The sequence below is a fragment of the Aythya ferina genome (assembly GCF_964211825.1).
Source record: "Aythya ferina genome assembly, chromosome: 9".
Taxonomy (NCBI): domain Eukaryota; kingdom Metazoa; phylum Chordata; class Aves; order Anseriformes; family Anatidae; genus Aythya; species Aythya ferina.
The window spans coordinates 7,472,342-7,486,944 of NC_140305.1; the positions used below are offsets into that span (position 1 = coordinate 7,472,342).

Here is a 14,603-nt window from a genome sequence, read left to right on the forward strand (position 1 = left end):
GCCATCATTCTTTGGGATGCCCAGTTCTTACATATACCGGCAATATCCTCATTCTCTTTTTTCAGCTGTGCAGAGAAGCAAGAGAATGAAGAAGCCGAGAATGTTTTTGCATAGTTACTGTGCAGATAGATTTTTCCCCCACCCATGCACTGAGATAATCTGTTATTCACTGTGGACAGAAACACACTGCAGTTAAAGCTATATCTTTATTTCTTTCTTGATTGGATTGAAAACTAACTAAATCTGCTTTGTATCAGTCAAAAACCTACATTTGACATTAAGGTTTTCATACATGGAAAATGTTGAATCAGTAAACAATTTGAGTCAATCATAGATCAGAGTTTTACTTATAGACAAAGTTATTCAATGGAAAGCTGTTATTTCTAGAGCAAGTTAATTGGAACTGAATTAAAGCTAACTTGCTCATTTCAGTTTGTAATCCCATATGTGAAAGATCTACATGAAATACCAGATTGGGAATAGGGCATCCGAGACGTTCTTACTGACCTGATAGTTAACTATTGCAGTTCATGCTCTTACTAACCTGAGTCTGTTGCAAGTTAGCTTTCTAACATGTGAAATATTGCATGTTTATGTACAAAATCTTTTTTTTTTTTTTTTTAAAATTACTAATTGAGTTGCTAAAGCAGATCACCAGTGTGTAGGGATTTAATCTTCTCTAACAAGTGGAATTTGTTGTCATCTGCAAACTGGAACACCTAATAACTTCATCAGCCTTATAATAGCCAAAAATTTATGGTGTTTCAGAACTTTATTAGAAAATCTGGTTAAATAAATGGAAGAAGCACTTCCCTGGACCTTATAGATTAAATACATTTTCTTACTGTAATTTGATCTGGAAACTTTCAGAACAAATAACTTGCTCAAATGTTTGCCTGACTGCAGGTTCTTCTTGGCCATGAATCACATTATACATAATGCTGATAAAACTAGTGGAGTTAGCAGGAGTTTCTTCAAGAACTCTGGTTTTTACTCAGCTGTTTTATGAACAGTATCTTCCATTCACCCTTTAATGATTCTGATTAGCTTCTTCCCACATATTTTTCAGCAACATTTTGTTTAGAAATTAAATGATACATTTTCATAAGGTGTCATATGATTTTCAAGTACCTGTCTCTGACAAGAAGGCTATGAACTAATATTCAGGTATTCTGTTTCTATAGAAAACTAAATGCATTTTTTGGCATAGATTGGGTTTCCAGAAATAACATAAAAAGAAGTCTACTGTGTTATCTTATGTACCAATTGAGCGTGTATCCATTACTTCTGTAAAAGCAGCTGTGACCTCTTGATGGGTGTGCATTAGAAAAATTAATCTGAATCTTTATCCATTGGAATTTAATATGGATTTCTTAAATAATATCATTTTCCTCTCTGGACCCTCATTCAGAATTAAAATAGCTTTAATTTAGGTTAGACATGGAAATAAATTAATTTATATTCAGTTTATATTCTTAAGAAGAGTATCTACACAGTAGGTTAACTTAAACAGTTTTTAAAACTCTTTCAGAATAATAGTCATTCTCATCAGGAATGCTTAGTCACTCCATAAGCCTTATAACTGCCAAAATTTCAAGGTATTTCAGAACTTTATTAGAAATTTTTTTCCTGAGAATATTATGACAAAATTCAAAGAATTTGATTTACTCTTCTTCATGATTTAACAAAGAATGTATGTGGACCCTTAGTTCTTTCTGCTACTAAAATATAAAACAAACTAGTTGGAACAACATGTATGCTTCACCTAGCTCAAAAAGCTGTTTTTTTTTTTTTTTTTTTCTCCATTAAAAAAAACCAACAACCTACCCTGATTTTTTTTGCTGATGATCTAAGCAGAAGATAAATTTGACAGCCCTCTTCGTAGATAAAACCAGAAAGGTGATGCTATGAAAAAGAATTATGGCAACATCTGCTACTGCAAAAATGAAGAGAGTTAACTGAGAGCCAAACATCACCTGAGCTACCATTTCCCATAGTAAATGATACCAGTGTATAGGTATGTAGAGAGCTGTTTTGGAGATGGAAAATAATCTTTATTGTAACATATGGAAAACTGGTAGGTGGTGTTGATATGTGTTATTCATATTCATCTGTTCTAAGGAACTAAATGTAGGGGACAATAATTTTTTCTTGTGGTCAGAGTAGCTATAAATACACAGCTTGATTATAGTTAAACTGAGATACAAACATTAAATAGATATTTTTAACAAGCTGTGATTATCCAAGCATTGTCTGATCCAAGAAGAGCAGGCTATACAGTTGCAAATTATGGAGTATTTGCCTTTATAATGTAGGTGCAACTAGGCTACTAGAAAAAAAAAAAGTAGAAATTCTTTTTTCTATATGTTGTCAAAAGTGGACTACTTTGCAATCTTGTAAGAGAACAGAAAAAATAATAAAAAAAAAAATATAAAAAAAAAAAAGGAAAAGAAATGTAAGAATGTAAAACTTGCCATGTAGACTTAGCTGAGAGTGAGCTGGGCCCATAACCTCTCTTTCTGACAGTAGCCTCTGACAAATTTATTTAGGTGAAAAAAAAAGGGGGGTGTGGGGTGGAGAGTGGAGTGGCATCCCCCTGTGTTTGTTCTATCAGCTTCCATACAGCTTTCTGTGTTTTTGGGAACTCCTGAACTGCTGATTGTTTGCCTTATTTATATAATAGGCCTTAGTGAAACTCTGTCTCAAACTGGACAAACCATAGATTTATTTCTTTAACTGGTCTATGACTTTGGCACACAAAACATTCTGTGGTAAGGAAACAGAAAAATTATTCACTGTGTGGAAAAAGTACTTCCTTTTGTTCCTTTTAAACCTGCTGCCTGATAATTTCATTTGGCACCAGCTCATTTTTATGCTGAATCAGTGAATGAGGAACTTAAAACTTCACAGAAATCCAGTATAAAACAAGATATTCAAGATTATTAATATAACCTACGCATAGCTGCCTTCTGAATTCACGGTCAATGACTTAGTGTTGTGATAAAAAGTATATGATATATTATTCTCATTTTTATAGGATTTTTGTGCTTAACACTGCCCAATATAATAAAGTAGTGTCTGTCTTCAAGGTCATTAACGTCATTAACAAGTTTTTTTTCATGTCTTTTTATTATTATTATTATTATTATTATTATTATTATTATTATTATTATTATTATTTATTTAGGGTATCTTTGAGTCACACCTTCCCTGCATCTTAAGAGAAAGAACAGATTTGTGTTTTCTTTAGGATAAATATAAAGCATCTATTTGTAGTTTGAGAAGAATAGTAACGGCAAACTTCAAAACAACTTATTTGAAACTTCTAAGGCTGTAGGACTTTATTTGCATTCCTTGTTAGAAGCTGGGTTTCTGTATAGTTAGGTCTTGCAGTGATCTAAAAATTTCCTTCCATCTTTGATTACTATTATATACACATATACAAAATATATGGATAGATTTGAAATAGTGAAGCAGGAGATTATTTTTAAGCACTGTGCTGGCCTTTGCTCTGCAAAATTTATTTACTGGAGTTATGTCAAGATGGTGCCCAAGCATGGAATGCTCCTGGGTCATGGACTGTTTGGTGCAAAGTAGTAAACCTCTGAATTTATTGTTTTACTTTGAAAGATGTAGGCCTCAAAATGCACATCCAAGCATTAACTGCAAGTTGTCTTCATATTTTGCTTATTTGTTTTCTTTACAAATCACTGTATTGAAATGTATTTCATTCAGAACTTTCAGCCCAAGATTGCCATTGACTGTTTTCAAGCTAAGTCCCAAATATAGTACAGTGCTTTGTGCAACAGCCAGGATGGCAAGAAACATGGTTTTGGAATGTGATCGAGATGAAGCACATTGCAGGGGCCTCAGCTTTAGACCCTGTGGGATTCAAAGGGCAAAATAGTGCTTGTAATATTTGTCCGTATTTGAGGTTCTGATAAGGATATCACTAGATGGAGCTGAGCTTGACGTGAACAGATTATGACACTTCAACCAATGTAACGCTCAGTTTAGTTAATTAGTCAAAGCAGCTTAACGATGAATAGTGTCTGAATATAAACTGGAACTGACTGCATAGCCAAAGGTAGTGAGCGGAAGAAAGCACTGTGCTTAAAAGGCTCATAGTGAGCTTTCATTTAGTATTGCATGCAGTGCTAATATTATTTCAATTCCAAGAATTAGGAGATGCATGCAATTTCCATTAGCTTTAATTTGTCATGGGAGCCCTGCCTACAATATTTAGACATACAAATATGTACTTGTGGAAATTAACTAACAAATGACAGGCTTTGGTTTAAGAATGCAGTTTCTAATGTTATTTTGTCATAAGTCTACAGCTGGAAAGCACGAATTGCTCACCACTTGTGAGTATGATAAATAGAGCCTATTATTACTCAGTTGGTTAAATATTTTGGTAAAACATAGTTACAATCGCCAAGGTTTGCCAACACACTTCCTAAGATGTAAAACCTGTCCCGTGATGGTTTAATGTGCAAAAAAGCAGTACTTACAAGCCGTGTATAGGGTCTGTACTTTGGGCTTTCATTTTGTTGCTGCATATTTATTGGAAACAGAACAGTGGCTTGGCAGGCAGAACAACTAGTAGTAACACATAATTGAGCCTGGAATTTTTGTGTTCATAAAACATGAGACATATCCCCTGTCATTACAGACCAGTGGAGGGTTTGGGTTTTTTCCTTCCTCTCTCTTTAGTGAGGAAATGTAAGCAATGGTGTTTGAGGAGAAGTCTTCTGAAGCGCTGAGCTGGAAATCATGTCAGTGGCTCATGGCTAGCACAGCAGGCTTGTCTTCAGGGAAGCATGCAGTAATGTTTCTTTGCATGCAGCCAGATGGTGTTGATAGGTACACCTTTGCCAAAGAACTGGAAAACTTGTAAAAGGAAGTACAGTAAGGTTCAAGGGGAGAGAAGATCAAAGAAATAAATAAAAATGAGTAAAAGGCCTGCTGGTTCCCTATAAGCAGAGTGGAAATAAGAGCAATTGTTCTTTTAGTGCCATGGATTGCCCAGATAGGAAGGGTTTTGCTGTTGCACTGCTTAACTCTTTACTGGCTGGGGCTTTTTCAGATAAATATGCAAGGTAGCATTTGTGTTTCATTATTTTGGGGATAGCTGCAGACCAACCTGTAATGGTGCTTGCAAACTATAAATTAGGGGCAGGAATGGATTTTGCAGGAAACTTGTATATTTTTAGACATTTCTCAGTTCAAGATTAGAGACGAGGACTACTGTCACTGTGGGACCACTATCTATGATTTTACTGCAGGTACCAGTCACGTAACATTAACGAAAACCTAAGCAACGGGGATTAATGTTTGACTATTCAGGTAAGACCAGACAACTCATGTCTTTATGATTTTGAGCATGGATGTTCAATTAGAAATAAAAAGTACCGGTATGAATTTGCATAACAGAAAAAGTGAAGATTTTTTTCACTGTTACAGGTTTGTGGGGAAGCAGAAAGTATTTTTAAACTTGTTTGGAGAAGCATGCACCCATGCCAGTCTATAGGCCCCAGCTCTTTATTACCTTGTCACACATCTATATTTTGCTTCAACAATTACTGACGACCTGATTTATTTATTTATTTTTAAACAACTAGTGATGATTTTGTCTTGGAAAAATGGTGGATTTTCAAGAAGAGCACCTGGAATGGGATTTTCAGCCTGAATCTTCTTTCTGTGCTGAATACTTCTCTCTCCTTTACTCTGTCTTTCAGAACATGTGTATATATATATATAGTGGGGAGAATTTCAGATGCTTATAGCTGGCTGATCATGGTACCAATCCATTAATAATGCCAACTCTCTGCTGATCTTGACCCAGTAAGTCAATATCGTCCTTGTAATGGAGAGCCCCAAACTGGACACAGTAGTCCAGATGCAGTCTCATGAGAATCGAGTAGAGCAAAAGTATCACTTCCATGCACCTGGTGGCTACATTACTACTAGGGTAGGACGCAGTTTGCTTTCTTGGTGGCAAGAGCAGACTGTTTAGTCACATGTAGCTTCTTGTCCATTAGAACTCCCTGGATCCCTTTCTGTGAAGCTGCTTCCTAGGCAGGTAACCCCCTTTTGCATGGGGTTATTTCATCACACATGCAAGACCTTGCACTTGCTCTTGTTGAATGTCATGAGGTTGCTGTCAGTTTGTCCCTCTGAATAACAGCCTTGCCCCCTAACATATTGACTGCTTCCCAAGTTTGGTGTCATCTACAAATTTGCGAGGCTGCACTTTGTCCTGTTGTTCAGGCCATTAATGAAGAAATTTAAACGGTATTGGTTGAGTGACTGCACTAGCTACTGGCTGGCAGCTGACATCACTGGTTACAATTCTTAAAGCCTAGCAGTCTGGCCAATTTTCCACCCATCTTATTGTCCTCTTATCCAGCACGTATTGCACCACTATGGTGCCAAAAAGCCTATGGGAGACTGTGTTAGAGGACTTGACAAAATCAGGGTAGACAACAACTGTTTAAAGTGTGTTTTGGGTGACTGAGGCCATCTATCCAACTTTGTTTACTTCACTCAGAAGCATTTCTTGACTGTGGTTTTCATCAGTTATATTCATAAATGTAATGAAGAAATGCTCTGCTGTTTCAGCTGTGCTAAAACAAGTACTTTTAACGTGGTAGAACTGTAAAAAATCCTTTAAAGAAAATGGAAGTGGTTTTGGGTGAGAGTATCTTACCTTGTTCAAACTGTTTAACCTTCTGTCATAAAAACAAGAGATAAGGTAGATGCAGGAAAAATTCTTACTGAGATAAAAAGTTGTGTGTATGGCGATAATTTCACTGTGTCTAAAGATCTCTTTAGAAGCATGGTAGGAAGCATTTTTTAGTCTCTGTAGTATAGAAAAATGTTCCCACTCAGTAGTAAGAAAATGCCTCATGAGCATTGAAACTACTCCTTTATAACTGAGAATAAAATTTGGCAGATGACTTTGTATTTCTTGTTGAGTTAGTTGATAAAAATTCTCTTAATTGTGGAAAATGCAGCAACAGCTTGCTAAACACAATCAAACTTATAATGCTCATTCACAAAATGTGCCATGTTGTTGCTGGAACCGAGTGTGACTGACTGACAGCAACTCTCTCTAGTCTTTCCTGAGTCCCAGCATCACCTGGATAATACAGGTGGAGTATTCAACAGATGCAAATTCTTATGTGAGAGGCATATTTGTGACTGAAGGGAATTCTCAGGAAGGTGGTAATCCCGGAGCACGTACAGCTTTTTGTAATAATTTCTAGAGGGTTTTCCGATGTTTTATTCTTCACGGAAAATGCCTGCGGAGTTGAACAACGAATCATAACCAGTCTCTGAGGTTTCTGAGTCATCTTAACAAATTGTGGCTTCAATTCCAATAGCAAGAGCTTTGTTATCAACTTTAATAGGCCTGCATGCCTCCTACGGAAGAGTCCCTTAAATTTAATAATACTATAATAAAATGAAATAAATCATTCTCAAATCAATTCTTCCATTTGGATGGTAATTTCTATAGATCCCTATTAAATTCTCGACAACGTTTCAATGATGGAGGTTTATCTCGTCTTTCAATAACATGAGACATAAAAGATCTCAGGGGGTGTTTCTAATGAATAATGCTGTCTCTCTCCTAGTTCCAGAAGTCAGAGAAGTATAGCAGAAAAGCATGTAATTAGTTTGGGTGCAGCACAATTCTGCTGCTGCCATACAGCTTTTGGCAATAGAGTAAATGTGTCTTTTTTTGGTGCTGCATTGAACTGTGTAGACAATCCAGCTCATACAGAACTAGGTGAGACATTTCTAGGATGACATCAGACTGTGCAACATAGGAATGTCCTTAGACTTTACCAGTAGTTGTTCTTATGGAATCTTATTAGACAGCTAGGCGGATGCTATACTAATGTTAATTCTCAAATACTGTTGCTTTAATTGGATTAATTCTGAATTGCCAGTCTGTTTAATTAGCCCCACAAAAGTTATTTAGGAAGGTGTGGACTGGGGCTTGGGGAAGGAATATCTGGGGCACAGCATGTCTGGAAAAGTGTCTATAAAAATCCACATATAAAGTCTCTTACTATGTGGTCTAATTAAGGTTTGGATACAGCACATACATTACTTACAAAACAAACAGGTTAGTTTCTGTTTGCTGCACTTTATTTTTATAACCTGATTACCAACTGAAGCAGTTTGTTAATTTAGTCTTAGTTTAGTTACACAGCAGAAAGCAGTGCTTGTCACTGGTTTAGATCAGCCCTACTCAAGGCACTCTTTGGAAATAAACAAAACTGAATTGAGTCGTATCAAGTGACTGCTTTTTCAAATTGTTAATTTGCTTTTTCTTGTTGGTAGAAGGTTAGATTATAAACACATCAATGATATCATGTTTTTGCCTAAGGGAAGTTAGCATATGCCGATGTTTGAAAAGGGAAAATAATTTTTAAAACGTGGAGAGCTGAAAAGCAGAAGCCGTATGGTGAAATTCTCACAAGAATATTTTGAGTTGCATCTGCATTTATGAAAAAAGTGTGGTTTAACTCTAATGATGGCACATCTGAGAATGGGAGAACAGTGGCACCACGTTAGTGCTGTAGCGGTGTATGTTTCAGCGTGAGCTTGCTGTAACTACCATTTGTACTCAGTTACAACAGAGCAAATGTGAAGTAACTCTGAAGTTGTGTTACTGCCACCACTAACAAGCAGAGTCTTTACCATATAGCATGAAGATTTTAAAACATTTTAACAAGGTTGCCCTTTTTATGTCTTGTTGTCACTAGGATGTCTTGTAGGAATGGCCGTAACATACATACATACATACATACATATATATATATATATATATATATATATATATTATTTTTTTTTCCAGAATGTGGATGGTAAACCCTGGAACAGGGCCCTGAGTCATTGTGGAAACACCGTTCTTGGAGAGACTCAAAACTCACCTGGGCAAGGCCCTAAGCAACCTGAACTAACTTTGAATTTAGTTCTGCTTTGAGCGACTTGTCCCTTTCTGACTGAAATTGTATATGGCCAGCCTACCAGGCATAAGGTGAGTTCACTTAGTGTGTCTGGTGAGAAAATACAGTTCAGGTGGTGATTGCAGTCAAACCCAAATAGAAGTGTCAGTCTCTGGAGCTATTGTGGTGTTGCAGTGTGGGTTCAGTAATCTTCAAGGGTCATTAGGTGATAGTGGCCACACCATCCTGCCTTGGCTTCACAAATGAGTAACCAGCTGCTTGTATTAAAGGTAACCTGTCTGGTGTTTGTCTAGTGTACAGAGTGTAAATAGCATCTCAAATACCATGAAACGTCAATATTAATGTCTGATGGTATTGCAGAAATTCATTTTAAGTCACACAAGTCTAAATGTAATACACTGATTTGTTTATGTTCTCCAGCACTGAGGAATAGGTTACACCTCAGACATTCTCTAGACTTGTGAGATCTTTGCTTTATCTCCTGTGCGAATTTCTTTGCTGCAGTGTCGTTACCAGCTAGAGAAAAGTCTAAAATAAACATCTCTGTGAGATATAAGCTTCTCAGTAGCTTCTTAGAATTAATGAGCAATGCTTTATGCAGGTATCAGATACTACTTCTTCATGGAACAGAAGAAAAAAAAAAAAAAAAAAAGGTTGCTAAACCTATCTGTAACAAGCATTGGAAATAACTGGGATCAGCAGGTGATACGTTACTGGGTGAGAACAAATTTATAGGCAAGGAAAAAATCCTGGTGAGATTTACTTAGGATTACTGAAAATGACAAGATACGAGGTTCTGCTGGATATTTTTTCACCATGGTAAATGCTACCTCTGGTTAAAAAGATTGTCTATTTGGCCCTAGATCAAAAACTTGAGCTTTCCTTGCCAAAGCTGTAAAATTCATAGAAAAAGAAGAAAAATCAAGAAAAAACATGCATGTTTATTCTATTGGCCTGTCTTTTCCCACCCTTCCATCTTCTCACACAATTCTTCTGCAGAGGCCTGTTCTTAAGAGCAGAAAAACAGTTTTACATCAATCAAGTTTTAAAATCCAAATAAATGAAAATTTCCTGAGTCTTTTCCAGCAGTCACTATGCCCCTTTTCTTGTTGTGCTAGAGAAATAACTGGAGAAGCTTAGTAAGAGCGAATTAATTCCATGACCACCTGGTGTCCTGAAAGTGGGCTGTGGAAGATAAGCGTAACTTACATTCTGGCTGACATTGATGCTGGCATTTGGAATTGCTCAAGAGGAATTTCATGGAGCCATGCTGATTTATATGAAAGGCTCTGAACTGCATATATATATCTTGTTTCTACTGTTTTATAGCTAATTTTTATTTTACTGCTGGCTGGGAACTGAAGTGTTGACTTCCTTTCATCTTTTTCTTGCCGAAGTCAAAGAGCAGTGCTGCAGGTCACAGACATGCACACCTCCATGTTGTGAACCAAACCTCTAAGACCACAGCAGGAGTGTGTGAGGTTTCTAATGAAGATGCAGCAGGGCATGATGGGCTCTCCATGTGTCCTACTATGGCCTTTGCTCAGAGTCTGTCTGTCTGTCAGGGTGCTGAATGGCAGGGCAGGCAGAGCAGCTGTGGGTGGTACCAAGCCTGTGGGTCACGGGGAGAGGCTGCAGCGCTCAGCTGAGAGTGGGTGCTGCAGGGGCGGTAATGCTCACCTCGGAGGCCCAATTTTCACAGATGCTGTGGAAAGTTTCCCAGGTGTGCTGATCCTCTTCTCTTTTACTCTGGTTTAAAGCTATCTTAACTCTCTTGGCTGCTACAGAGCTATCCAGCCTCTAAGAGAAGTGGCTGGAGAATTGGGACCCTTCTGGCTACATCATTTTCAGCCCTATTTTCTCTTGTTATTTTTCCAGCCTTCTGTTTAACCCTCCTTGCCAAAAGCACTCTTTGGTGACTAGCAAGCTAATTGGCCGGAGGAGATGTCATCAAAAATTCATCTCGAGTAATTAGACATTGAGCTACCATTATCCTTGAGGTTCAGATCATTTTTGTTTTCATTATCTGTCTTGTTCCCTGTGGTAGATATTTCTGATAATTTCTTGACACTGAGGGGGTCATGAGTCCCGACATTCTCTCAGACGTGCTTCTCTTACTCGTCCTTGCTTAGCTAGCAGGAATGGGGGAAAAGCTGTATTAGTCATACTGCGTATTCATGATTTTGCCTGTTAAATAGGGCATCGTGTGTATGGAACAGAGTTTCCACAATGTTTTGCTAGGTAGTTGGCAAATTCAGTGCCACATAGTTTGTGAGGGAGCACTTCTGTTTTTCAAATGTTTTCAGATAAATGTCATTCCAAACTGCTGTTGGTAGCTTTGAGAAATCCCATTTGCATTTTATGTAATTCTAATTATATAGTAATTAAATTCTGATACAATGTGAGATTAATATTAGAATTAGGTCCTTGAAATTCTGTTGCTCTATGTAAACCAGCACTCTTTCTGTTATGAGTCTTTACATGTGAAAAGAATGTAACTAGATTTCTGTCAGTGGAGCCTTATCCGTTTTAAATCATCTAATCAGTAAATTTCAAATTAAAAGTATGTTATTTCAGGTTGAAAAATTAATATGCCTTTGTCTATGATGAGAAGAAAAGCTCTAGGATTTTTTGTTTGTTTTTAAGCTGCTGTTCTATGTGTTACAGCAATAAGTAATTCAGAGTATGGGAGCCTGCCAAAACATGGAATTTCCATTTTTTAAAAATCCTAATATTTGGGAATTTATTTTCATCCTTAATGGAAATCCAGACATAACAAAAATATTTCCACAAATATATTACTATAATTTCTTCTTGGATCAACTGAAGTAGGTCGACTGTTTTGATTTTGACTTATTTTGTATTAGATCCCATTTTCTTTAAAGAAAAACCATTCTGAAAAGAAAGCTGAAAATACTTTGGATCATTGAAAGAAACTTTAGAATCAATATGCCCTTGTAGAAAATAGAGATGCTGTGAAAAGCATGTACTTTAACTGAAGGGTTTTTCATTCTAAGTATTTTTTATAATGTACTATACACTCTGTATCCTGGAAGTGTAATGTTGCTGGACTGTATTTATGTATTCAAAATTTAAAAATATTTTGAATACATTCTAAAAGGATATTTATATTTGTTTAACATCTGCATGTTCAGCCCTTTATAAGTCACAGAAAGTTATATAATGTCTTTAGAAACTTAGAATAAATAGTAAAAAACAACAAAAAAAAATTAGCATCGATTGTAATGATTGAAATGCTTCATGGCTTTTCTCTCTGGCTTTTGATTGCTTCCTGCTATGGTGGCATTCTTGACTTAGACATGGAAATCACTTGCAGAGGACTGTAGACGTAGAGGTCTTGTCTGTCCTGTACCTCTTATAAATTCAAGATTATATTTAATACACAATGGTATATAAATAAGTCATGATCCAATTTCACCCTATGCTTGTCATGAATGTCTCACAGCTTTAATTCACTAAAGGTCTGTATGACAGCTTATAACAAAGTATGGACTGAAGCAAAGTTAAGTAAACAAAACCTTGCAATAGCTCTAGAATCCCTCAAGCTAATGGTTTTTAATCAATCATAGTTTTGTTTCTTGGATAGTGATGTGCAATTTAGCTTTAGACAGACATTTCCATGAAGGTAGGATAGGTGGGGGCATTAAAAACAAACCTAGCTTAGTGTTAGACGTCTCAAGTTAACCCCCCCTTTAGCTAATCTATGTTGAGTTTAGTACTGCGTTCTCTGCTGGTACCCTTGGGTGCTTCTGATTTCAGCAGAGCTCTGCTGATGTGCCCCAGCTGGAAGTGTGGCTGAGGAAGCTGGTAGCTTGCTAAAGACATCTTTATTAAGATTTCTTATCTTCCCATTGTCTGGCTTTTACTTTTGAGTTATGAAAAATGAAACCATATTCTCTGTAGTCACCAAGACTTTCCAGTGGTTTTATTTCACTCTTTTTTCAAGGATATCTCATTTGTTTTCTTAAACCTTCATGTTCTCTTCCTATTAAGTGCTGCTTTGGCACATCTCGTACTGGTGGCAAGTATCCTCTTCCATGCACCAAAGCTGCAGGGAAAGGTGTGTGACAGTCACTTTATTTTTCTCTTTGGCTAAGGAAGCAGAGTTCCCTTTTTACTGTCAACTGGAACCTAGCTGTAATTTCATCCTACTGTATTAGCAGGTTGGCTGATAATTTAAAAAGTTAAGTTTCTCCATCATCATCTGAATATACATTTGAAAGTCAACTCAAATTATCTAATGACATGAAAATATTTCAAGGAGCTACAATGAATAAGAGCGAACCAGTGTGAAGATTGTGTATTTTCATTCAAATTCTGATACCAGGATGAAATTAATAATAACACTATAAGCATCAAATAAGAGATGTTACTTATTTTTAGATGTGGTATCTGCATTGTATCTCACAAGTGAGCGATATTGTCGTTAGACTGAAACAGTGTTGAAGTGGCATGTTCAGTGGCATGTTCATGGGTATGTTCAGTGCTAAATAACATGTTAGAAGGACACTGAGACCTTCATCTTTCTTTGATAAGATGTTCATTTCAAAAATAATTTATCAGATCAGAAAAGCTGGTAATATTGGCAGATCAGCATAACTCAGTCATGTCAATCTGACATTTGATCATAAGTAATATACTTTTGGTGAGATAGAAAGTCAAAGTGAAGGACAACACAACTTTCATATGCAGTGTTCCAAACTCAGAACGATGGTATTTTTAAAATATCTGCTGCTCCTATTTCAAGTACCAGTCACAGAATCACATAATTTCTAGGTTGGAAGAGACCTCAAGATCATCGAGTTCAACCTCTGACCTAACACTAACAGTCCCCACTAAACCATATCCCTAAGCTCTACATCTAAACGTCTTTTAAAGAATTCCAGGGATGATGACTCCAGCACTTCCCTGGGCAGCCTGTTCCAATGCCTCACGACCCTTTTGGTAAAGAAGTTCTTCCTAAGATCCAACCTAAAACTCCCCTGGCGCAACTTAAGCCCATTCCCCCTCGTCCTGTCACCAGGCACATGGGAGAACAGACCAACCCCCACCTTGCTACAGCCTTCTTTAAGGTACCTGTAGAGAGCAATAAGGTCGCCCCTGAGCCTCCTCTTCTCCAGGCTGAACAAGCCCAGCTCCCTCAGCCGCTCCTCGTAGGACTTGTTCTCCAGGCCCCTCACCAGCTTCGTCGCCCTTCTCTGGACTCGCTCCAGCACCTCCATGTCCTTCTTGTAGCAAGGGGTCCAAAACTGAACACAGTACTCAAGGTGCAGCCTCACCAGAGCCGAGTACAGGGGGACGATCACCTCCCTAGCCCTGCTGGTCACACTGCTTCTTATACAAGCCAGGATGCTGTTGGCCTTCTTGGCCACCTGAGCACACTGCTGGCTCATATTCAGCCGACTCTCAACCATCACTCCCAGGTCCTTCTCTGCCTGGCAGCTCTCCAACCATTCCTCTCCCAGCCTGTAGCTCTGCTGAAGTCGTACACTTGGATCCTAATAAAAGGAATTTTGTATGTGTTTAAATCGATTTCCTAGTAACAGATATTTGACTCATGTATCTGTTAGTTCAGGAATATAAAGCACACAAGAAGTT

General features: G+C 37.4%; 1 long non-coding RNA gene across 3 annotated transcripts in view; it reads left to right on the forward strand.

Annotated features, from left to right (window-relative positions):
- LOC311441655 overlaps nucleotides 1-14,603 on the forward strand; it is an 88,365-nt gene that overhangs the window by 40,192 nt on the left and 33,570 nt on the right. For all 3 annotated transcript variants that reach the window (XR_014696117.1, XR_014696118.1, XR_014696119.1), the window contains one exon: nucleotides 8,873-9,055. This is a non-coding gene — a long non-coding RNA (uncharacterized lncRNA). The remainder of the gene's footprint in view (nucleotides 1-8,872; nucleotides 9,056-14,603) is intronic.